The sequence below is a fragment of the Mytilus trossulus genome, chromosome 12, assembly GCF_036588685.1.
Source record: "Mytilus trossulus isolate FHL-02 chromosome 12, PNRI_Mtr1.1.1.hap1, whole genome shotgun sequence".
In the NCBI taxonomy this organism is placed as follows: Eukaryota; Metazoa; Mollusca; class Bivalvia; order Mytilida; family Mytilidae; genus Mytilus; species Mytilus trossulus.
The window spans coordinates 43,702,605-43,708,977 of record NC_086384.1 but is presented as its reverse complement, the minus strand read 5'-3'; the positions used below and the strand labels follow the sequence as shown (position 1 = coordinate 43,708,977).

At 31.2% G+C, this 6,373-nt stretch overlaps 1 long non-coding RNA gene across 1 annotated transcript; it reads right to left on the bottom strand.

Moving 5' to 3' along the window:
* Window positions 1-27: 27 nt before the first annotated feature.
* On the bottom strand, window positions 28-4,839 carry LOC134693413 (uncharacterized). The gene is made up of 3 exons (XR_010102397.1): window positions 4,785-4,839; window positions 2,624-2,696; window positions 28-103 (listed from the first exon to the last, which is right to left on the bottom strand). It is a non-coding gene; the product is annotated as an uncharacterized LOC134693413 (long non-coding RNA).
* Window positions 4,840-6,373: the final 1,534 nt, after the last annotated feature.

Here is a 6,373-nt window from a genome sequence, read left to right as displayed (position 1 = left end):
ATTGCCAAAGGGGTTCCAACAACTGCGCCTGTACCAACTGCTGCCAAACAAGTGCTGTAGCATGTGACATCTTCTTTTGTCCAATTCCATGGCCATTCTAAACCTAATCAAAATATGATCAATAAGTATTCCTAGATGCCCAAAACATATGGTCAAAGAATTTTCAAATTTAGATAAGCATTGGTCATCTCAACTCGATTGCTTTTCTCTTTTGGCGTACCGACTCAACCGAGAAAATCAATCTCGTTGAGATGACCAACGATAATGTATAACTATAACGTGGAAATCGAGAGTAACCTAAAGATTACCATGATATATTTATGTTGTTCAGATACATTTAAACAACGAAAGACCAGGCAAATTCCCTATACATGTAAATCATGGGAATACGCAACTTTTAAGCCTACATATTGACTTAATATTTTTTTAATGTAAACAAGAGCCTAGCGAGGTCAACCTTTAATATTCTATATATTTTTTTTATTTTTTTGGCATCCAAATTTTCTTCAGAATAACAAGGAATCAGCTGTGCGACCATTGCACAGTATGAAGCAACCCAACCCCAAACACATATAATAAAATGGTTTACTCTTTCCAGGTTTTTTTTAATTTTAAATCATGCAACCACTCTAACAGAAAGATTGCTATGTCATTTTAAGTACTGATTATTTTTCAACCCTAGACTGTTTATCTTTATATTTTTCTTATAGATCTACTAGTTACCATGAACGATCTTTTGTTCAGATTTATCGTGCAAGTTTTGTTGTTTAACTGCATGATTTCACTGAAAATTAATAGGGAATACAGCGTTGAGTGCTTGAACTTTGTTGAATCTTGTCACGCGATTATACTAAGGCTGTCAAAGTTTAAGAACTTCGCTAGTTGTTTTGATTACCATGATTACGAAGTTATCAATTGTTTCTCCTTAGTATTGAAGAAAGATGTGTGTTAGTCACTGTAAGATTTATACAGAGTGTTGCACTTTTTAAATGCAGCTGATTCTTTTTTGGGGGAAATATAAATTTCATAGATTAGAAAAATAGTTAACTTTATAACGCACTAGTTGCCATATATGATCTCTGTGTTTGTTCTCATAAGACATAACTTTAGAATGTTGCCAGTACAGAAAACAATGGTAGCGCCTAAAACTTAATAATTAGTAGGTCCAAAGGTGGAGGTACGGATAGTATAGAATCTTAGTATAAGTTTACACTCTAAGAAGTTCAGGGCATGTAAATGTTGAAAACATGCCGAACAGACCTTTTTTTTTACCTTTTAATAAAATAGTAGTGCATTAAACTTTCCATTCCGGGATATAATATTTCACGAAACTTCCTAATCAAAATGGCACAGTTTAAGCCCCTTAAGGAGTTCCTATTTGAAATTGCATTGTATATATGTTTTATACATGATAAAGAATTTATCTATGTAAAATATCTTCAACAATGTAAAGATTCCAGCCAATCAAAAGCTTCTTACAGCTCCTTCTATATATTTGTCGAAGCAGGAATTTAACTTCAGGAGTTGTTTTTAACTAACTGAAATTGTTGACTTGTTGTCTTATTCACATTCACCCAAAAGCAAAATATACGTATATTGTTATTAAAGAAGCTTCATCATGAAGAAAAAACAAATTCTGTCACTTCCGGATAAAATGTATTAAACATTTTTAAGTTGCAGCGTTCAATTTTTTTTTTTTTTTTTTTTTGTGTTATTTTTTCTTAATTTAGAGAAATATGGGAAGAACTAGTTCTTTTCAAAATTATTTTTGTTTATATGCAGTGATAGTCAAATCAATATTTTCCCATGCATGAACCTCTGTTATGTCAAAGTTGTCTCACCTTGCATAACACCGATAGTCTTAATAATTGATATGTCAGCTGTTGCTATATTTATACGTGTAAGATTGATTTTCTTCAGAAAAAGTAAGATAAATGATTGTACGATAGTAGCATAGAATGTCATTATATTGACACAATGTGAGCAAAATAAACAGACATATTAGGTTTGAGGTAAAGGGGGAGGGTTGAAATCTAACAAAACATGTTTACCCCCGCCACATGTTTGCGCCTGTCCCATGTCAGGAGCCTCTGGCCTTTGTTAGTCTTAGTTTTTTTTAATCTTTATTTCATTTAAATGTTTTGGAGTTTAATATGATATCCGTTTTCATTGAACTAGTAAATATTTTTGTTAAGGAATTTTCTCGCTGTGTTGAAGACCCAATGGTGGCCTTTGGCTGTTTTTTGCTCTTTGGTCGTTTTTTTTTTATCTTTTGACACATTCGCCATTTCTGTTCCCACATTTTTTAAATGCCGATAATTGGGGTTTAGAAGTCAACATTTTGTTTTAATCTTTATCACAATAAAAACAAACAGCTATAATAACAAAGAAAAGCAAAATGGCATAAAGACACTCTATAGGCACTCTATAAACAAGAATGCGATATAAAAAACTACCATCTCCTAATGTTTGTACCTGTAAACAGTATATGCCGCCGACCTGCAATAAGACATTTAAAATTGCAAGACCTCTATGATTCACACAAATAGATACATATCTTAACACCGTATTTCTACTTTTTTCATAATTTGTAAACAAAAGTGGATAAAACAATATACCTTACCATACACTTCACTGGTTAGTGACACAAAAGTGAATGCTAAAATCCACAATGCTTTCTCAAGTAACATCTTTATCTGTATATGAAAATAAGGACAAGATCTATTAAAAAAAAAAACAAAGAAGAAGAAATTCTATCATCGTGGACTACATTTTATTTTCATAAACTGTTTATACCATTGATTAAATAACTCATAGACTGATGAAACATGTTCGCATGTTCAACAATAATCTCTCGCCAATATCTGAACAAAGTACAATAAAGCAAGGACATATATTTTAAAGTATAGCTCCTTACATAACCATGTTATTAATTTTAATAACGATTTTAAAAAAAATTCTTACAAATTGTAAGAGAACGCAAGGGGAACCACTTGATACGAGGAATAGGATATACTACGGGAATGATAATATATTATTATTGGCATCGAACACTAACTCACTGCTAATATAAATTTGCACATACATTTTTAGTCATTTGTGTTAAAAGTTCCGTGATTATTATACTTTCCATTTAAAAAACAAGAATGTGTCCCAAGTACACGGATTATCATTTTTTCTATGTTCAGTGGAAAATGGGATAAAATGTCTAATTTGGCATTAAAATAAGAAAGATCATATTATAGGGAACATGTTTACTAAGTTTCAAGTTGATTGGACTTCAACTTCATCAAAAACTACCTCGACCAAAAACTTTAACCAAAATTTTAACCTGAAACGGGACGAACGGACGGACTAACAGACGAACGAACAGACGGATGCACAGACCAGAAAACATAATGCCCATAAATGGGGCATAAAAATGTTATTTTTTAAATTAAGGAGCGAAAAGAAGAGTAATTATATATAAAACAGATGACAACAAATGTGAAACCCATCTAAACCACCATCTTTTTATGTGCACTGTAATTATTAGAAGATAAGCATTAATATTTTCATATACTAGTTATTTTAACCAATATGCTTTTCAAGTTTTTCTTAAAGCTTTTTATTGAAACGATTAAGCTTTTTAGTGAATATTATTATCAGCAAATTTACAAGAACCAAAGGTTCTCCTAATGATCTATTCTTGTTATTGTACTTATTTTGTTAAAACTGGATGACAAGTCTTAAGTCAATATCGAGAATAGAGATGTATGTAAAAGAGGAGCGAAATATACCAGAGGGACAGCCAAACTCATAGATCGAAAACAAACTGACAACGCCATGGCTAAAAATGAAAAAAAAAATCAAACAGACAAATAATAGTACACATAATTTAACATAGAAAACTAAAGACTAAACAACACGAACCTCACCAAAAACTGGGGGTGATCTCAGGTGTTCCGGAAGGGTAAGCAGATCCTGCTCCACATGTGGCACAAATAAGATGTATCATATACGATGACACATTTTAGATAAATTGAACGCTGAAAAGTACTTGGAACTCGGAAAATATATCCTTTTACCAGAACAGTAAGGTTTATGAACTTCTTTTGTCTTGTATGTTCGTACATTATGAAAATGTTCAAAAGTAAAGTTATATAAAAAAAAAACGAGAACACCGGGGAAAATTCAAAACGGAAAGTCCTTTATCAAATGGAAAAATCAAAACCACAAACACATCAAACGGCTGTTATGTTCCTGACTTAGTACAGGCTTTTGAACGATGTTATGAAATTACCGTTAAGCATGCTCTCTGTATTATCATCAATTTTCTTTTACAAATTATCTCTATATATAACATGGTATTTAAACTTTGAATGCATTATCAATTCATTCATGTTTCATATGTGTGTGTCCCACACATTCAGACAAAATGTGCATTTAAAATACCTGTTCATGCTCTCGAGGTATGTGGTTCCTTTGTTGACTTTTTATTGTTGATGTGTTTCCATCGGTTTTAAATGTAACCCAGATTTGTTTTCTCAAAATCGCATTATGACTTTTGAACACCGGTATACTACTATTGCCTTTATTTACATATTTCATATGACGCTTCATGTACCTTTAAGTCCGATTTCCAGAACACCAGTATCAAAATGGCTTCTATTACAATTTGAATACATTTATCGATATATAGTCTTTACAAAATACTAGTACAGTATTTAATTGTATCTAGTTGTTTTTCGTACGATATATGATAATTTGCATAAAATAAAAATGAAACAAAGTGCATTAATTACCTTTCCTGTTAAATATCGAAAATACACTGTTGTCAAGCAGGGAAAGACAACAAATGCAGTACGAGTAGGAAGTTTAAATTTGTTTAATGCGCTCTGATGGTTTTTAGGTATATTCAAATTGGAAAATCCCCTTCACAGAAATAACATGTTTATGTTTTGTTAATAGTTATAGGTAGCACTATGGTAAAAAAAAACAGTGTAATTTTCAAAAAGGAACTTTTCTATAACGTAAATGAAAATGGGTTTGTACACAAATAAAGCGTTCAATAAAATTTAAATGTTTGCATCCACAACATTTTTAAAGTTAAAAATGCAGGGCAATATAGTATTTTGGGGATTTCATAGGTTTTCATTTATAATCAATTTAACTAAACTAATTTTACCATTCTTTGTTTATACTTAAGTATATCTGAACATTCAATATGACCACTGTCCAACTTGTAAGATTTGTGAGGTTTTTCTATCCTAAAATCAAAGTTTTAATAAAGGTATAATAAATCACTTTCGGCGAGGAACAGGCACAATAAGGCATGTTTTCTTTAGACTCGTGTTGTGAACACCTTAACTTCTATTAAGCAGTATTTACCAATATGATTGTATACATTTCCCCCTATCACTTACAGTACATTGTATCATTTATTTTAATCCAACAAAAATCAAATAGGTGATTGATTAAGTAGTTATCAATTCCATCGCAGACTGAACCCAAGCATGTGCTTTACAGGAAACTGTTAGAACGGATCAATATACCTAGTATGTCTGTTTATTTGTTTTGCTCACGCATTGTTGTCAATAAAATTAAATGTATTGTGACTGTTGCACAACTGAAAGGTTTCTTCAACTTCGTACTTTATTTGGCCTTTTTAACTTTTTTTGGATTCGAGCGTCACCGATGAGTCTTTTGTAGACGAAACGCGTGTCTGGCGTATATACTAAATTTAGTCCTGGTATCTATGATGAGTTTATTTATCTAGTTATAAATAAACTCATCATATAAAACCAAGTTTACTCTACCATTTTCTACCTACATTAGTATGTACCAAGTCAGGATTATTACATTAAATTTACAAATGGTATACATGTAGTTTAAGTAACTTTTAATATATCTATTATCAACCAATTGCATGTTTAAGTCGATACGCATGGTCAATATATCACTGTTGTAAGATCAATTCTTATTCCGACAGAACTCGTTATTTTGTATGTTTTGAAAAAGCACAAATAACAGTTTGCTACTCTTTTGTAAATATTAATCTTAATATAAATTCGCCTTATAAATAATTATAGTATTTTATATTTTATTTGTCTTTGTTTAATTTTGGATAACAGATATTTTTTTTCTATTTACCTTAAAATGGGCTGTAGTTTTCTTAAAGATAAGCATCGAGATTAAGCCAAGCGATGATCCACAAAAAGGGAATATTCGTGTTTAGACATAGTTGTTTTAATAACTTATAACACAGTGATGATGTCATAATGATTGAAAGACACGTATTTTGCAAACTTTCGAAATTTCAGATAATAAATGCTATTCAACTATGTTGTTGATATGGTTTCCAACTGTTTGATTCGAGCGTCACCGATGAGAT